This window comes from Sorex fumeus, unplaced genomic scaffold, assembly GCF_029834395.1.
Source record: "Sorex fumeus unplaced genomic scaffold, SorFum_2.1 ptg000078l, whole genome shotgun sequence".
NCBI classification, from domain to species: Eukaryota; Metazoa; Chordata; class Mammalia; order Eulipotyphla; family Soricidae; genus Sorex; species Sorex fumeus.
Window position 1 is genome coordinate 4,263,689 of NW_026606135.1, and position 18,584 is coordinate 4,282,272.

The window sequence follows — 18,584 nt, forward strand, 5'->3', positions numbered from 1 at the left end:
TTTTTTCCTAAAAAAAAGGCAACAGACCAAATAAGTTTGCCTGAAATCAAGAGAAAGATAAGACTAGAAGCAGGTATGTAAGAAAGCACATCTCTGCCAACATTATAAATAAAAAGAATTATAATGGAGCAAACATGATGACTCTGGTGGAAATGACTAACTCCTATGCAAACATAAACTCTTAAAACTGACTCAAGAAGTGGAAACACTAAAGAAATCTTTTTGCAAGGTAACTGATAGCCTAAGCATTCTCAAAAATATTTCATTGATGAATGCTACTATTTAAAAAAGTATTGATACCAGCAGTTTTGAATTCTACCAAATACTTTTAAACTTAAAAAAAAAAAAACCTAAGATGAATAGCTTCCAACTTCCATGCGGTAAGAATCCCTTATTGCGTTGATAACAAAATAATGACATTGCAAAAAAAACTACAGACCAACACCCCCATGAATCCAAACACACAAACACCAAAATGCTGAACAAAATACCAGCAAAACACAAAACAAAGGCTCATCAACCTTCTTATGGTATCCATATTATAGCCTAAAATTAGCCACAAAACAGAACAGTAAGCCTATCACTTACTACAGTGTGCATCACCCTGGGAAGTGGGCTGGTCTAATGGCTCAGGTGAGGGACTTCAGGCTTGTCCAGGGCACTAAGTCCAGCTCTCCCCAAGCGACCCAGGGTCGAGCTGTGCTGATGATGGTTCCATACACAGCAGATTGAACTCTGTTTCACACTTCTCTCACCGATGACACTATGACAGATGACACGATCTGAGTCCCCGGCAGACTCAGGAGGAAAAAGTATTTGTCCTGCAAATGCCCACCTAACAGAAAAATAGAACAATTGTCAGTTTCCTCGAAGGACTGTCTGAAGTTGAAGGTGACAGGCACCATTTTCAAGACCATCCAGCCTTGCCTAGTCCCCTCTTTGGGACGAGGAAACTCTGGGATGGGTAAGCCTGCCAGAGAAGGGCAGGGCTGGGGCTAGCACTGAGCCTTCTGCTAAACCCAGATGTCCTCCCTGACCCCAGTGATGGATAAGGATGCAGAGACTCAGAGATGAGGGGTGCTGGGTCCCCTGACTCAGAACCAGAAACTGAACTTCCGTCTGAGACTGGTTCCCTTTTCGAAAAACCCACAGGACTTCCGGCCAGGAGAGTCGAGTTGGGGAAGAGGTAAGGAAGAGGGACACATCTCCGAAACAGAGGGGGCCTGGGGAAGTGCTGAGCCTGGAAGGAGGCCTGAGTGTCCTGAGCACTGGGCTCTAACCTGACGTGCAGCCTCGGGTCTGTCCTTGTCGCTCCTCTGCTATCTTCAAGGTCAAGTTGGGTATCAGGGCTCCCACACAGCCTGGCTTCCCCAGCTGTCCCCATGGAAAGCAGAAGATGGATCGCTCTACCTCCCCTCCAGGAGTTTCTGGGGCTGACTGGCACTGGGGTGTGGGCCTGGAACAGAGACAGCCGAGGCCTTCAGATGCAGTTTGGAAATGCAGCAGGCAGGACTTGGTGAGGAAAGAACTGTTAGAACTTGGGGATGGGAAGACTGTGAAGCACATCTGCCAGCGTTGGGAGATGGCCCGGCCCTTTGCCCGAAGGCCCCTGATGGATGCACTGTGCGGGGGCTCATGGCAAGGCCTTGCCGGGTAGCTCTGACACATGCCAGCAAGAGGGCTGGGGCATAGGGGTAGATATGAGTCTGAGAAGCAGAGGTGGGCGGCAGAGGAGAGAAGAGCCCCCCATTGGCCCTGCAGGTACCAATTCCTAGAACGCCCCAGGTCCTGACACACCTCAGTGGACCACCCCCTCCAAAGCCCTTCCCTGGGCTGGCTGCTGCTCTAAGGCCCAGTTTGGGGATCTCAAAGTCTGCACTCTGGGCACCCCCTTCCAACTCCACATCCCCACACTCCTGGGCATCTCCTCAGCCTGCAGGATTGCCTGGGCACACAACACAGAGGCTATTTCCTCTCCATCTCTTAATTCTTGTGTGGGGCATAAGCCCCAGTGCCCCCAGGATGCCATCACTATTTAGTGGATGGTGGCGGCCTCTTAGCAGCCTTGGAAGGACCAGCTGTATGAGCCCATCTCCCGTCCCACCCCATGGGTGGAGAGAGGGCACCTCTGACTGCCCATCTTGCACATGTCCACTGATGGTGATATTCTCGCCTGGCCCACAGACTCTGCACTCGGGCTACTTTATCCAGGAGGACAGGGGCCAGAGACCATGCCGAGCACCCCTCTCTACTGCAGGGGACACTGGAGGCATCGGGTCGCAGGAACAGGCAGAGGCGAGCAAGACTGTTTCCTCTGCTCCAAGCGCTCTGCTCTTGGGCTCACGACCATGGAGCATGAGACACTGCTCGGTGCAGAGCCAGAGCACAGAGGTGCTGACCGCTGCTGGCTAAGGTCCAGCCTAAGGGGACATGGGGTCCCGGGGTAGGCCACACTCGCCTTGCCTGTGCTCAGCCCTACAGGCGGAGTCACGAAGTATGCAGGGAGCATGTGCTGGGAAAGGCTGGCCACGGGGAGGCGTGTGTATGGGTGGGAGGCAACCCCACAAGGCGAAGAAGCTGGGTCCTTACTTTGGGTGCTGAGGGGCCCCGGGCAGAATCTAAGGATGCTAAGGGTGGGCTCAACATCGTTTGAGTCATTCATAGGGAGCAGCTCCGTGAGGCCACAAAGATGACCTAGAATGACCAGCTGGAGAAGCCAGCACCATGGAGATGACCAGGATCTGCTTCCCTGGGGAGGATTATGGGACTGTCAACTTCTGGTGGGAAATGAAGAGGGTAGGGCTGAGCATTCTGGACCCAGGGAACAGTCAGGCGGGCTCTAATGAGAGGTCTGGATTTGTGGGCTGGGGGTGGGCATGGCAGGGTTTGCTTGCCCAGAGGTGATTACCACCATCCAGGACCCTCAGTGAATGCCTGGGGGACCCTTGGAGTGTAGAGGTACTCAGGAGATGGTGCAGAAACCATGCTCAAGGTGGACAAGGGCAGAGAGGGCCATGGAGGGCTTTCATGGGCACAGCCAAGGGGCAGGAATAACAGGAAGGGAAGAGGGGTGGGATTGGGGAACTGGTGAAGGAAGGCCAGAGTGAAGGGCAGACTTTGTGGATAACACAGGGCCAAGCATTGATCATACTACTTCTCATCTTCGCTTTGTTTCAGGGCTCATACCTGGAGGTACTGCTGGAGAAATACGTGGTACCAGGGATCATACCCCAGCCTCTCCCATGTAAAACATATGCTCATATCTCCATGTTCCCCAAATACCGCCTTTAGAAAGCCTTCTCTAGGGTCAGAGCAAGAGCAGGGTGGGCAGGGTGCTTGCCTAGCTCACGGCTGGCCTGGGCTCAGTCTCCAACTCCTCTCCTCCCCCAACATCTCCCGAGTTCCAGCAGGTGTGATCTCTGAGCACAGAGCCAGGAGTAAACCAGAGTACAGCCAGGCGTGATCCCAAAAGAAAACAAACATGAAGACAGCCTTCTCCTGAGGGCCGTGCGAGGGAAGGAGGGAGGCAGAGGGTACAGGGGAGAGAGGAAACACGATAGGGAGCAAACTCCTAGAAGGCAGAGGGTGTTGGATGCTGAGCCGGCAGGCGGGACAAGCGGCTGTGGTGTTCGGAGCTGGTACAGCAGCTGGGAGTCAGTGCGCTGCCAAGGACTCGGGGACCCACCAGTCTGCCGTGCTCCTTCGCCGGCCTTGAACAAAAGCTGCCCTCCTGAACCACTTCTTCCTCTCCAAGTCTTGGCCCAGAACCACGAAGCAAAGTTGGAGATAATGAGATTTGCACTGAACAGACCCACCCTGGAGCGCTGCATAGCAGAAGCCATCGAGAAGTATCGCCTAGACACAATGAAATAAGCTAGTGTCTGCAAGTTCAGAGCACGTTACTACATTTGCCTCTGACTTCCAGAGGGCGCAGTCCTTCTCCACTCCGCTCACAGACCTGCTGGCTCCTCCTACAGGCAGGACCCAGGGGGGCTTCCCATGCAGCGATCTGTGACACATATGGTGTCTGGAGACATCATATCTGGTGACACATATGATGGATACTGGAGAGCTGCCCCTCTTTGGGGGCCATGCTGCCCACCTGCGGCTCTGCAACTGACAAGAGACCGGGGGTCTCTGTTTTTTTTTGTGGGGGGGGAGGGCACACCTGGCAGCAATCAAGGGCTACTCCTGGCCATGTGGTATTGAGGGTGAAACCCTGGCCTCCCACATGCACACTTGCCCTTTGAGTGCCTGGCCCCAGCCTTAAGATACGGGAGGTTCTTTGATGAGGTCTGCGCTGGGAACTTTGGTTCATGTTCTATTTCTGCTGCTGTCTTTCTGGGATTCACTATTTATAATTTTCTACTTTATCAAGTCTACGCTCAACAATGACACCATGGTCAAATATTGTATGAAATATTGTATGAAATGAGAGTTTTTGTGGGGTTGGAGCAATAGCACAGTGGGTAGGGAATTTGCCTTGCACGCGGCTGACCCGGGTTCGATTCCCAGCATCCCATGTGGTCCCCTGAGCACCTCCTGGGGTAATTCCTGAGTGCAGAGCCAGGAGTAACCCCTGTGCATCACTGGGTGTGACCCAAAAAGCAAAAAATTTTTTAAAAAAAGTTTTGTTTCAGAAATGTCCACGAATGAGATTGATTAACAGCATCGTCCTGGGAAAATCCTAAATATTTCAACAAGTACACCCTCTTTGAAGCTTCAATAAAATACACACACAAGTCTAGAAAGTTCCTTACAGAGTTTGGCTTGCAATAGCTTAACCCATCACACATACACACACACACACACACACACGCACACACACACACACACCATAATCATCATCATCATCATCGTCATCATCACCCCATCATCCCATCACACACACACCCACACCATCACACCTTCGCACCTTATTTCTCCCACTCCCATCTCCCAGGAAGAGATTACCAACCACTGCTCTGACAATGAAGTGACCCTAATGTTTAAAGCAGCATTTCTCAAAGTGTGTCCAAAGAGAAGGGTGCTGTGAGATGTATGAGGAAAAGCATGATCCCTGCTTATAGGTTGGGAATTATTACACACAATTTATCTAGCTGGAAGATATGCAAATTGTTTTTAAAGACTCTTGAGGAGTCATTCGGGGGGGAAAAATCTTGCAAAGTTGACGACTCATGGTTTTTAAATTTATTTCTTGAAGGAACTGCATATATCCCCCTAGTTTATGGGATTATTCATTTTGAACAGTGGTCCAAACTGCCCAGGGTCTAGCTGGGCACTGGCTTCAACGTGGGCTCAAATGTGTGAAATGAGGCAACCACATTTAAACACTTGGCCATTTTACATCAAAGAAACGAATGCCTGCCTGGCCTTACAGGAGCCTGCGTGCCAACCTAGCGAGGGCTGGCTGCCCACTGGAGACAGGGCAGGAGGACTCTGCTCTCACCCCAGATTTGGCCAGCTTTGCGAATTTCAATGTGCTGTGGGACTGCGGGCCCTGCAGACCAGTGTCTGTTCCCAGGTTGCCGGCGATGCCTCAGGGAGGCAGGAGGGTGGGGGCAAGAAACATTCTTAAAAAAAAATTTTTTTTTTAACTTGTGGGGTAGGGTAAACAAATAACTAATTTGGTTTTTTTGGGGGGGGGGTTGTTGCCATACCTAGCTGTACTTAGGGAGCACTGGAAGTGCTTAGGGCACCCTTTGTGGTGTCAGTGATCTAACCGGGGTTGGCAAAAGTGCAAGGCAAGTGCCCTAACCTCTGTCTTATCTTTCCAGTCTCCCTTTTGTTGGTTTTTGAGCCACACCCAGCGGTGCTCAGGACTCACTCCTGGCACTGTGCTCAGCAATCACTCCTGGGGTGCTCGGGGGATCATATGAGGTGGGAATATAGGGATCGAACCTGGGTTGACCAAGTGCAAGGCAAGCATGCTCTCCCCACTTCCCCACTGTACTATCCTGCAGGCCCCTATCTTTCCAGTCTCAAGCTGGGAAACATCCTTACAATGTAGCAATGGCCTGAATCTGTGTACCCTGGGGCAGGGGAGAGTCCCAACAGACAAACCCAGCAGGAGGTCCTCCTAAAGCCCTGAGGGTGCTGGTTGAGTACATATCCACCCTAGACCCAACCAACACCGTGCAAGCATCCTTGCTTCTGAGACGCAGTTTCCACCTTGCTCTCTATGAGCTGAGGGAGGGGAATTGGAAAAGACCAAAGCAACTCTACCTACCCCTCTCCACTACCCCCTTACTCCCCCACCCCCCATCCTTCCAGCTCAGTTCTGGGCTCCAAGCTGCCCGCAGCCAGCAGGAGCAAGACCCTTCCACCGCTTTCTGCGGCTGTCCCAGTTCCTAGAAGTGCAAGACAAGCGCTGGCTCTCGGTGCCCTCCCTCTAAACAGGAAACCCTATCAGCTCCGTTCTTTGTCAAAATCAAGTGCTAAGAGAACCACTGTTCTTGGGGCAACAAGAATCATGCAAATGTTCACATTCCCTATTTGTTTTCAGCTGCAAAACTAGAGCTCAACTACAGAGTATCTTATGGGTGAATTAAGTCCACTCTTCTCTCTTTGCTCTGTATCAGCATTTCTCAACTGGGGGGGGGGGGGCTCTCCAGGATATTCCAAGGGGTCCACATGTGAAAACTATATATGGGGGTCCACAACATTAGACTGTAGAGAGCAACCAGTGGGACAGGGGTGGAGGTGGGATGGTGGTACAGGAAAGAGACAAGGTTACAAGGAAGCAAGGTGAGAAAAAGATCCAAAAACACTGCACACGGACTGTTTAAGTGCAGGGTCCTGTTGAGTTTAGTTCTGTGTATTCCAAGTGTGAGATGGAACCCAGGGAGTTACAGAAGTGAGACTGCCACTGAGCCACTGCAGTGGCCCTCTGTTTAGATTTTCTTTCTTCTTTTTTATTTTATGTGCCACATCCAGCTATGCTCATGACTTACTCCCAGCTCTGTGCTCAAGGATCACTCCTGGTGCTTCAGAGACCAAATGCAGTGTGGGGTGTCATATATGGTGCCAGCGATCCATCGGGCTCTGAAGCAAACACCTTAACCCCTGTAATCTCTCTCCAGTCCCTAGTTTTTCATTTAAAAAAACAAACAAAAACCAAACAAACAAACACTTTATAAGCCAACCAACCTGCACATATGTGGCCTCATTATCATTACCTGGACAAGCTCTCCCTGACACTTCTCCAGACACAGATTGATAACATGCTTTCAAAGAACCCTGGGCTCCCCACCATTCCCCCACCCCTCTTTAAATGCAGATGGCACAAAGAGGCTTCCCAAGTCACCTGGGCTAGCTGGCGTGACTAGAGGCCCTCACACATACGTGGTGGACCCTCCCAGGGCCGATCCGGGCCCAGGTGAGCACCCAAGAAACTACATGTGTCGCGAGTCAAGCGGGTGAGTGGTAGGCTCTTGGAGAGACTCGGAGAGGCAAGGCACCCACCCCTCGGGTTCCATCCATGGGGCTCGTTTCCGTCAAGTTTCCGTCAATCAAGGGTTAAGTCAGAAGGGCCAGAGCCGGCCGGGAGGAGGCCGGCCCTAGCCGCAGTCAACGACCTCGGCACGTCCGCCGCTCCCGCCCGGAGCCCTCTCCACGCCCGCTGCAACGTCCCGCCGCGACTTTGGGGGAAAACTCGGAGTCAGGACGCTGCGGGGGAGTGGGCGGCGGGCGCGGGGGGGCGGCGAGCGGCCTCGGTCCCGAGCGGTTAAGCCGCAGAGGGGGCGCGGGGCCACTGGCCGGGCTCCCTCTGCAGCGGACCGGCGGGCGGGGCCGCGCGTCGGGGTGTCCGCCCGGGGCTGGCACTTGGCCGCCGCGCCCCGCTGGGATCCGGGCCCCCTGCAGAAGCGCCCGGGCATCCCCCTGCGCTCCGGCAGCCTCGCGCTCGGAATCGCACCCCAGAGTGGCCCGGCGCGAAGGAAGAGAACCCCCACCCTGCCTCCGCCCCCCCGCCCCCACCACCGTTCCCGAACGCGCACGCCCAAGTTTGGAGACGCTTTGGGGGGAGAGAGCTACACCTGAGCCCGCTCCAGACTGCGAACCGGCAGAGCAGCCCCCCCACCCCGACCCGAGGAGGTTGCCGGCTGCCCCCCGCGGCTGCAGGAGCGAGTCGGCGGCGCGTTCGCCCGGTCCGAGCGCACCGTGTCCCCAAGCCCGCGCGGCGCACGTGCGCCCCGGGAGTTACCTTTGGGCGCCCGCAGGTGTCTCCTCCAGTCCTTGCAGCAGCACAGCCCCATGCTGAGCCACCCGCGCTCCGTTCCGCCGCCGCCGCCGCCGCCGGCCACCCCCGGGGCGGCGCGGCCGAGGTCCAGCCCGCGGCCAGGACCCAGGCGCGCGCGGCGGTGCGCGCGGGGCCAGCCGCCCCGCCGCTCCCCGGCGCTCACGCTCCTTCTCGGCCCCGCGCCCGCGGGCATCCAGGCCTCCGGGCAGACCCTGCTAATCAATAGGAGAACGCGCGGATCGCGTCCACCGCGCCGCGCCGCCAGCCCGCTTTTATCTCCGCACGCCCAGGCGGCCCCGCGCCGGCTCCCTGCCCTCGGGGGCGCCCTCCCCGCGGCCCGTTACTCTCCCGGGGCTCCCAGCCGCACGCTCTGCGACTGGCCGCCAGGGGGCGCTCCGAGAGGGCTCCGGCTCCCTCCCGGGCGCCGACGAACCAACCCCGGAGTGGGGCGACAGTGGTCTGACCTCAGCGCGCTGCAGACGGGGAGGAGAAGCGAGGTGCCTCCCCTCCCCCTGCATCACTCCTGGGTGACTTTGGGCGTGCACTGAGGCCACTGTTCTCATCCCCTCCCGACCCGCTCACCTGTGGTCTACAACTGTGCGGTAGCAGGAAAGATTTGATGCAGACAAAACCCTACCAAACTTGGAAGGGTGACTTACGGATGGTGGGACTATATACAAGTCACGGATAGATCTATAGATATACTCAGAACACTGCTGGCATATTACGAAGCGAACGACCCATCAGGGGTCGACGAATTGGGCAAAGAAGGCCCTTCTGCTACGAGCGTGTGTTTTGGTGTAATCGTGTTGGAAGGTGGTCAGGGAGCTAGCTGCTTGTTAAAGCTGAAACCGCTAATAATCGGTGAGGAGCAATTCCATTTCTTAGTGTGCACAACACACCCAGGAAAACTTGTACAGGGTTATTTGTTTCTGCCTTGTTTGTAACTAAAAACAAACAAAAAAAGACACCCCCCCCCCCCACACACACACACACTGCAGCCACTCAATGTTCATGCACTCAACGATCATCAGGTACACCGACATTTTAATAAACTGAAATATTCTACCAGGATCCGGGAACTTGCAGCACTTGGGTAAAACACACACTGCCATCGGGATCCCAGTGTGCTGAGCTCTATTCTAGGTGCTTGGTTCTAGAAACAAATGTGGGAGAAAAACAGGAAACCCCGTGGTTCCCTTTTGGGGACAGCATATGTGACAAGAATGAACTGAAAGCAGATTTTTTTTAATGGAAATCCAATTTTTTTTCAAAGGAAGAAAATTAATTTTGTAATTAAATAATAAAAACGAGAAATTAGTTAAAAGAAGTTGTTCATGGCCCCAAAGGCTCTTGAGTTGAGTCAATATGTCAGGCTCCTCTGTGTCAGCCATCAGAGGAAGGTTGTTAATGCCAGACTCCTGCGCTTGCTCTGGTTCCTAAAGCCTTGCTCTGGCCACTGAAACAGGGCTCCCTTCCACCCAACTCCCAAACAAGGGGGGAGAGCTGAGGTGGTCCAGGCTGGGGAGAGGTGGGTGGGTCAGGCCAGAGGCCGAAGTTGCAGGCAGCTTGGAGCAGAAGAGTTAAAGGCGTTGGGGGGAGGAAGGGAGGAAAGAAAGACTTTGGGCAGGGAAGTTTTCCCAGGAGTTAAGTCTTATTCAAAGGAGAGATTAACAGCAGCCTGGCAGATCTCTGCCTCCCTCTCCTTTAACTCTCCAGGAAGACGGGGCGCGTCTTCTCGGAGAGAGGAGGGCTGTCCTGCTCTAGATCCGGAAAGAAAGATGTTTTCACTTCATGACATGTCGGCGGGAGTTACAAAGAGGGAGTAACTGAGAAAAAGCAGAGAGACCTGACTTCTGCTTGCTGCCAAGTCAGTTTAAACAGTTTTAGCACCGGGCAGGATCACTTAGTCACAGCGGGCTTAATGAGGTCCCAGGAATTCGGAGCTGGAGCTCCCTACTCTCAGGGACTGTGTGTGCGGGGAGCGAGCCTGGGGTGATTGTCCAACAGCCAAGTCCTACAGTTGGAAGGCAAGATTTAAAAAGAAAACATCACAGCGGCCATTGTGGGCTGCTTGTTTATCTTTCTAAGAGGAAGTAGCAAAGTAGAATCATTTCAAATGAGCCTATTATAGAGGGTCAGCATCCCCATTGAAGTGTTCAAATGTATTTTGGGATGCGCCAGAGTTCAAAGGGACTTTAAATATCAACTGCCTGGGCCGTTGGGAAGACAGAAAGCAAGGCAAAAGCTTATAGTACTAGTATCTTTGGTTTCATGTACTTTGACATTTTCTTTTTAGTAGTATTTTTTTTTTAATTTTCAGTAACTAAAGGAACTCGGGTGGGGGGTGTGTGAAAAGACATGCTCAGTGTCAGTGAAGAGGCAAGCAGCAAGGCTAAGATGGATGAATGATAGGTGATAAAAGGCATTTCTCATGGTTCAGAGGGTCGGCATCCACGATTTACAAGGTTCCAGGGGCACCAGCAGGAGTAACCCCAAAACTCGAAGTTTAAGAAAAGGTATTTCCCTACTCAGGTGTAAAGTCATGAGCTACAATAGGAAAAACATACATTTTTTTTCCTTCCTGGAATGGAATTTCCTAGAAGGGACTTTACCTGGGAAATCAAAGTCCCTGAACAAACTCTGTCCCCTGGATTGCTCATGACCCCCCGTTCTCCTTTTTTTTCCTTTTTGGGTCACACCTGGCGATGCACAGGGGTTACTCCTGGCTTTGCACTCAGGAATTACTCCTGGCAGTGCCTAGGGAACCATATGGGATGCTGGGAATCGAACCCTGGTTGGCAAATGCCTTACCTGCTGTGCTATCGCTCCAGCCCCCAATGTTCTCTTAAACTGACCAAAATGTCAAGATCCCCCAGAACAATGAGACTCTGGCTGAAGGCTAGTGTGATAGCTTAAGTGGTAAGGGCACATGCCTAGCATATGGGAGACCTTGAGTTTGATCCCCAGCAAATCATGGCCCCACTAAACAGTGCCAGATAGAGTCGTGGTGGCTCCTACACCACTGGGTATAGCCAGACACTGGGCCTGGCTATGATGGGCCCTATAGCTGGCATCATTCATTGCTCTGGTTGGGCTCTGGCCCCAGGATGTGGAGCAGTTGCCTGATGTTGCCCTATTAAAACAAAGAACAATAAGCCAGAGTGTCTAGCTGAGGTCAACTCCCTCTCCTTCAACCCCCTGCAGAAGCGTGACCAGGACCGGGAGCCCCTGAGACGTGCTCCTGAGCTGGCAGGTGGGCACCTTGGCCACCCCGCACCCCGCAGGGAAGTCGAGTGGAAACAGGGCTGTGCTGAGTGACGTCCAGGGCAGTTGGGAGGGCTGCCCCAAACACCCAGTGCTCCACCTCCTACTGCTTCATCCGGGTGAGCACACAGTGCTGCTTCTGGTTCTGCTGGTGGAAACCCGGCCCTGGGCACTCTGAGCTCCCAGTGCCTCCGCTGAGCTCTGGCCTGCGTGTATGCAGGCTAAGAGCTTGGGGGTCCATTCGAATTGAGGACAATTCTCTGGACTTCATATTATCATCCCCACGGGTAAAGCAGAGCACGCTGAGGCACAGAGAGGCGAGGCAATTTTCACAAGGGCACAAAGCTAGTTGGTGGCTGAGCTCAGGAGCGTGTGCTCTTAAAATCTATGGTAAATGTTTAGGAAGGAGAAGGGAGAGTACTGGGTGGTAAATTTAACATGGTATAAGGCAGTGGTTTGTGCAGTCCAGGGCTGGTCTGCATTTGTAAAATTAAAATGGGGAAACCACGAGTCTGAGGCAGAACTTCTTTTTTTTTTTTACAAAAATTATTTTTTTAATTGAATCACCATGAATTATAAGGTTACAAAGTTATTCATGATTAAGTTTCAGGTGGACAATGTCTCAACGCCCATCCCTTTGCCAGTGTGCACTTACCTCTGAAGAGGCAGGACTCTTGCATTTTCCCACTGATGACAACTTCTTTTCATCTGAGAAATGTAAAACCGTCAAGCACGGCCAGAAACACCTCGGATTCATTATGTGTTTGGTTTGGGATTAGTTTCTGGTGGCTGCACTTCAGAAAACTTTGACTGCTGCCAAATTTTTCAAGAACTCCCACCTCCACCCCACTGACACCCCCCCACCCACCCACCCAATCCAGTTACACTACCCCAGCACAGGACTGCGACCCACAGGTTAAGAAGTTAGGGTTGGAAGCATAGCCCTAAGTGAGTGGGGAAACTGACCGCCCTTCTGCCCTGCTAGACCAAGTCCGACTGGTGGGTGAGGCACTTCTCCATCAGTTCTGCAGCCCCAACTCTTCTTTCTGTCAGCCCTGGCACCAGCTAGAGGAGCTTCTGGAAGGTAGAGGCACGTTATAGACCCTTTATTACAATCCTCCCTGGGGGTCTGCCCGAGTACTGCGTGGGCGTATGATCATTTAATTTTCACATAGCCCCCCCCCCCCCCCCCAATGACTCTGCGCTCGGCAGTGAGTTCCAGTGACACTCGGAGGGACCATGTGGTACAGGGTTAGTGCAGGGGCTGTACAAGCATGCAAGGCAAGTAAGTGGCTTAACCCCAGGACGCTAATCTCTCCCTCTAGGTTTGTTTTACAGGCCAGAGCCTGGCTTGAGGCAAGTTCTCAAACTCGCACTGCCGGCAGGCAGGTGGAAGAGTTCCCACCTGAATCGGAGCAGTCCGACAACCACAACTGTCTTTTCCCCCGACTGCTCCCCCCACCCCACCCCGGGCCTCCTGCCTCCTGGAGGTCAGAGTCTCTGTCTGGGCCTGCCTCTCCCTCTCTCATCCTCTCCTCCCATCGCGGTTCTTATCTGTGCTAGGAGTTTGGCTGAATTCCAGGATATACACAACCTGGGCAGCACCAACGACTCCCAGGTATTCTGGAACTGGAAGGAGGTCTCTACCTTTTCATCAGACTTCCTCATTTTTTCATGGAAAACCTGAGGCCAGGGAGGCCACATACACTCTGCAACAAGCATTCCTTGAGGCCCTACTATGTGCAGAGACCCTGAAAGACGAGTTGATGGCGCATTGGAGCTCGCCCAAGGCAACTTTACTTTCTGCTTGGAAATAAACAAGACCTACAGATAAGCGGAGACTCTCTCAGCCTGTCTCTCCAAATACCTGTGGAGGACTTTTAACACAGAGCAGGAAGCCAGAGGATTTTGGATATAGGTGTCTGGTTAAACATGTCAAATAACAGTCCCTCATCAACAGCATTGCTATTCCATTGGGGGTCGGGGGCGGTGGGTAGGGAAAGGGAGGTGGGGGGGGGGGTGTATGTGGGGGTGTATTGGACCCCAGACAGTCTCAGGGACTATTCCTGGTTCTGCTCAAGCGCGACCCCTGGCAGTGCTGTGGGAGAAGTACAAGGTGCCAGAGTCGGCCACATACAAGGCAAGTGCCTTACCTCCTGCACTGTCTCTCTGTCTCCATACTGTCCCCTTTATAGACTCATTGTTCTTGTTTTGTTAAAATTTAATTCAATTTTTTTGGGGGGGCTGGAGAGAGAGCACAGCGGGTAGCGCGTTTGCCTTGCACGCGGCCGACCCGGGTTCGATTCCCAGCATCCCATATGTCCCTTGAGCACCGCCAGGAGTAACTCCAGAGTGCAGAGCCAGGAGTAACCCCTGTGCATCACCGGGTGTGACCCAAAAAGCAAAAAAAAAAAAATAAATAAAATAAATTTTAATTCAATTTTTTATTACCATGATTTCTAATACTGTTAATGATAGGGTTTTATGCATACGATGTCCCACACCACACCCTTCACCAGAGTGTCCCCTTTCCTCTGCCATTATCTCAGGGTCCCCTCCTGTCCACCTCCCAGCCCTGGCCTCGGTAAGCTCAGTTCTGTAGATCAGTTCTAAGGTTCTGTTCTCTTTGCCCATCTGTTACTCCCTCATTATGCTTCTTCATATCCCACAAGTGAAAGATCATTCTGTATTTCACCCCCTCTTTCTGACTGACGTCACCGCATGCGACCCTCTCGTTCCATCTACATAGTGGAGAACTGCATGCTTTTGTCTATTCTTATAGCTAAGCTGTATTCCATTGTGCATATACACCACAGTGTCTTTAGTCATTTCTTCTTGTACACTTGGGCTGATTTCAAATGTTAACTTTTGTGAATAGTGCTGCAGAGAATATAGGAGTGCAAATGCTTTTTGGAAATAGTGCTTTGGGGCCCTTGGGCTCGATGCCAAGAAGTGAAATTGCTGAGTTGTATGGAAATGGAATTTTAGTGGTTTGAGTAATGTCCATATTGCTTTCCAAAGAGGTTGAACCAGTACGCACTCTCACCACCAGCGGATGAGTGTCCCTTTTTCCCCCACATCTGTGCCAATACTGGTAGTTTTGTGATGTGTGCTATGGCCTCACCACTCTCATTTCTTCTTTAAAAAGAATGAAATACGTGACTCTGGGGAAGTAGTCTGTTTGAGACAAACCCACACTTCTTTATGCTATAAAAGTCTATAGTTTCCAGGGCTAGAGATTTATGTAGAGCTTAAAACACTTGCCTTGAATATGGCAGATCCAAGTTAGATCCCTAGGAGCAACCTTCAAGCACTGCCAGGAGTGGGTCAAACCACTGCTCCTCCCTCAAAGGCTATAGATCCCAGGACTTGTGTGTTTTCACCTTTGTATTAGTGGGACATGGGGCCAGAGAGACGGTACAGAGCTCTTTATCCCTGCCCCATAGTTTGCCTTAAAGCAACAATTCCACCTAGCTGTTCCAGTGTTCCTACCCTTTCTCATAACTTGACAATAAATAGATTTTCTGGTCCTACAAGACTCTGAGAATCCCTGATCTACAAAGAGTCATAAGCTCGGGTAATAATCAGAGCCTCTTGCAGCTTCCGGAGGGGAGGGTGGTTTTAGTAGACTGTACCTGTGGAATCTGAAGTCATCTGCAAGAAGAAAATGTCAGAATCAAGCTCACTGATACTCTGCTACTATCTGAGAATTGTTTCTAGGTGCATCCAAGCATCCACACATTCATTCTACACACATTCTTGGATCTGGAATTGGGTCCGGGAATCCTACACATTGCATTTTATATTCCAAAATAGTCCCTTTGAAAACCAGGAGTCAGTAAAATTTCCAATCTATTTAAACTTTGTGTGTTATCCAATCTCCATAGCAGTTAGCCATCTCCGTCCTGGTGCTGTGAGGTCAGCCATAGACAATATATCTGTGAAGGCTGTTTTGATAAAACTGCATTTAAAAAAGCAGTTGGTCAGAGGTGGCCTGTGGGAATCACTGGGAAAAACGCTTTCTCTTAGGTTGGGAAGTACTTGCCTTAGAAAGAGTGAATTAGAGATGGGAATTCTGGATGGGACAGCGGGTAGGGTGTTTGCCTTGCACGCGGCCAACCCGGGTTTGATTCCCAGCATCCCATATGGTCCCCTGAACACCGTCAGGAGTAATTCCTGAGTGCAGAGCCAGGAGTAACCCCTGAGCATTGCTGGGTGTGACCCAAAAAGAAAAAAAAAGAGAGAGAGAGATGAGAATTCTGTCCCAAATGTCTAGTTTCCACTTCTGACTGACAGACGGGGGGAAACAGCTGCACAGACTCCCTGGAGAGTTGACGAGAGAGAGAGAGAGAGAGAGAGAGAGAGAGAGAGAGAGAGAGAGAGAGAGAGCCGTCTAGAAGGGGCTGGTCAGCTCTGAGGTCTGCCAGAGTGCCCATTCTCCCAAGCATCCGCCAGGCCCACTCCTCAGGGAGGGGGTGTTGGGGCAGGGCCCCAGAGGTCCACATCCAGCGGGGTTCCCCAGCTCAGGCCCATGGGCCCTTGTCTGCTGTGGGCATTGTTCATGGAAGGAATGTGTCTGCAGCTCCAAATTCCCACAGAGACACACAAGAAGAACCGTTGGGGAGAAATTCCTAGGCCACATATTTTCTTGCTGTTCATGTGGCCTCCAGCCATTGAACTTGGCCAGACTGCCCAGAAAGGGATTTTACAAAGCTCATTGTCCGTCCCCCCCAGTGCCCCCACGCCTGCTCCCCACCTGCTCTGGCTGCCTTTGCTTTCTTCCCATCCCCCTCCCAGGAGAAGTGCAGCCTGGGAAAAAGCAGGAGGCACAGTCCAGGGCAGAGGGGGGGCAGGGCACTTCCTGGAGGGGGTGCCCTGGCATCAGGCCGTCACTGGGGGAAGGCAGGAGGTCTGTGGTCCGGGCAGGAGTTGCTGAGTGGACACTGGATCAGTCGTAAGAGCAGTGGCAACTGAGCACCCGTGGCCTGCTAAGCACTGACCGAATATTCTACATATGTTAACTCATTTATTCTTCACAAAAAGCCGACTATAATCCCCATTTTTTCTGATGGGGAAATGGAGGCACAGACTTAGTCAAGGAAGAGACAGAATCTGGGCTGGAGCAATAGCACAGCGGGTAGGGCGTTTGCCTTGCACGCGGCCAACCCAGGTTCAATTACCAGCATCCCATATGGTCCCCCGAGCACTGCCAAGAGTGATTCCTGAGTGCAGAGCCAGGAGTAACTCCTGAGCATTGTCAGGTGTGACCCAAAAAGCAAAAAAAAAAAAAAAAAAAAAAGAGAGAGAGAGAGAGAGAGACAGAATCTGAGTAAGGGGCAGGAGTCTGGCCTCAGCAGGGCTCTCACTTTTAGTTTCTCTCTGATCCCAGCAGCTCAGCGTCCCATTTTCTAAGTTGCCCTGCCACAAATTTAGGTCGGTTCTTGGCACTTGCACCTTTGGAGGCTTCCAGCACCATCTTCTCCCCAGGGTGACAGAAGATAAGACACCCCCATGAGGAGTCAGGCCCTCCTGTGTCTGCTTGTTCTCTGGGGACACAGCCCTGGGGTTACCTCCTTATGCTTGTCACCACTGCTGCTCTAGCTGCTGGCTATAGTACACGGAGGGACCTCAGTTACTAGGGAGCTGCCAGCCCCCGAGTTGGAAAGCAGACAGACAACGGATATCCCTGACCTCCATCCTGAGTCTGAGTGTCGATAACTCCATTTCACAGCTAAGGAACCAACATGTTAATCCGACGATTCAGGCTTGCACCACAATAACTGCCAAAGTCTCAATAGCTTAACCCTGTACGAATTTTCTCTTGAGAGTACAGGAGTTAAGACTGGTGATCCCTGAGAGCACCAAATAAAGGGTGTTGGGAGGATCCTCCCAGGATGGGAGATGAGTGCTGAGAGTAGACTATAGGCTGAACATGATTGCCACTCAATGCCTCTTTTGCAAACCACAGCGCCCAAAAGGAGAGAGAGAACAAAAGGGAATGCCCTGCCACAGAGGCAGGGTGGGATGGGGGGGGATGGGGGGTGGGAGGGATACTAGGATCCGTGGTGGTGGGAAATGGCCATTGGTGGAGGGATGGGTATTTGATCATTGTATAACTGAAGCCCAAGCACAAAAATTTGTAAGTCTGCAACTGTACCTCATGGTGTTTCACTAATAAAAATAAAAAAATAAAAACCACTGGTGATCCCTGAATACTACTGGCCATATCACTGGTATGCCCCCCCCCAAAAGATTCTTTCTTTAATCTCATATTGAACCCCTGGAATGAGGCTAAGAGGGGGATCTGCTCGGTGGGGTCACCTGGACACTCAGATTCCTTCACTGGGTCTCCTTGACCTGCTTGTCAGACGTAGGACAGAAATCTGGGGGCATATTAGGAGCTACCCTGGCACACCCACTGGTCGTCCATTGTCCAAGGTGGTCACATCACCTATATTGCTGCAGGATGTGAAACCCTCTGTCTGGAGGAAGAGGGGAGATAGGAACACAGTTTAGCTGTCACTTAGGGGTCAGAGGCGAGAGGTGTTGTGGGAGGCAGACAAGCCATCTGACCCTGAGCTTGTGCACTGTCACTGTCACTGCCTTGCCTGAAATCCAGTTTAGTTGTCTGACAGGGCAATGAATGGGGTTGATGGTCCTGACAGGCTCAGTATTAACTGGGACACTAAGAAAAGAGCTTGGCACAGCAAGTGCCCAGTTGCCTCCTCCTTCTTCACAGAGCTGTGTACGGGAGCTCTGGTAGGTGGGTAAAGGGGCTGCACTGGGAGAATCTTAGCACCGAAGAAGGAGAGGTGGCCATTGAAGGGGGTCAGCAGGACCGGCATCCTACACACGGCAGGGCTTGCTAGCTGCAGGTGTCAGGCTGGTTGTGGAGGGAGAAGGTGTTCAGAGCCCCGCTTCCCTCTTCAGGCTGACGGACAGCTGTTGGGATCTTCAGCTCCGCCCAGCGGGCTTCTGAGCAGACTGTGACCTTGGAAGCATCTGAGGGCACAGATGGATGCCGAGCAGGGTGAATTTCCTGTTCCAAGGATTTTGCTGTGGAGGCAACAACTTGAGT

The 18,584-nt window shown here is 52.2% G+C and overlaps 1 protein-coding gene across 5 annotated transcripts in view; it reads right to left on the reverse strand.

Moving 5' to 3' along the window:
• ARHGAP22 (Rho GTPase activating protein 22) overlaps positions 1-18,584 on the reverse strand; it is a 202,612-nt gene that overhangs the window by 66,211 nt on the left and 117,817 nt on the right. The window lies entirely within an intron of this gene.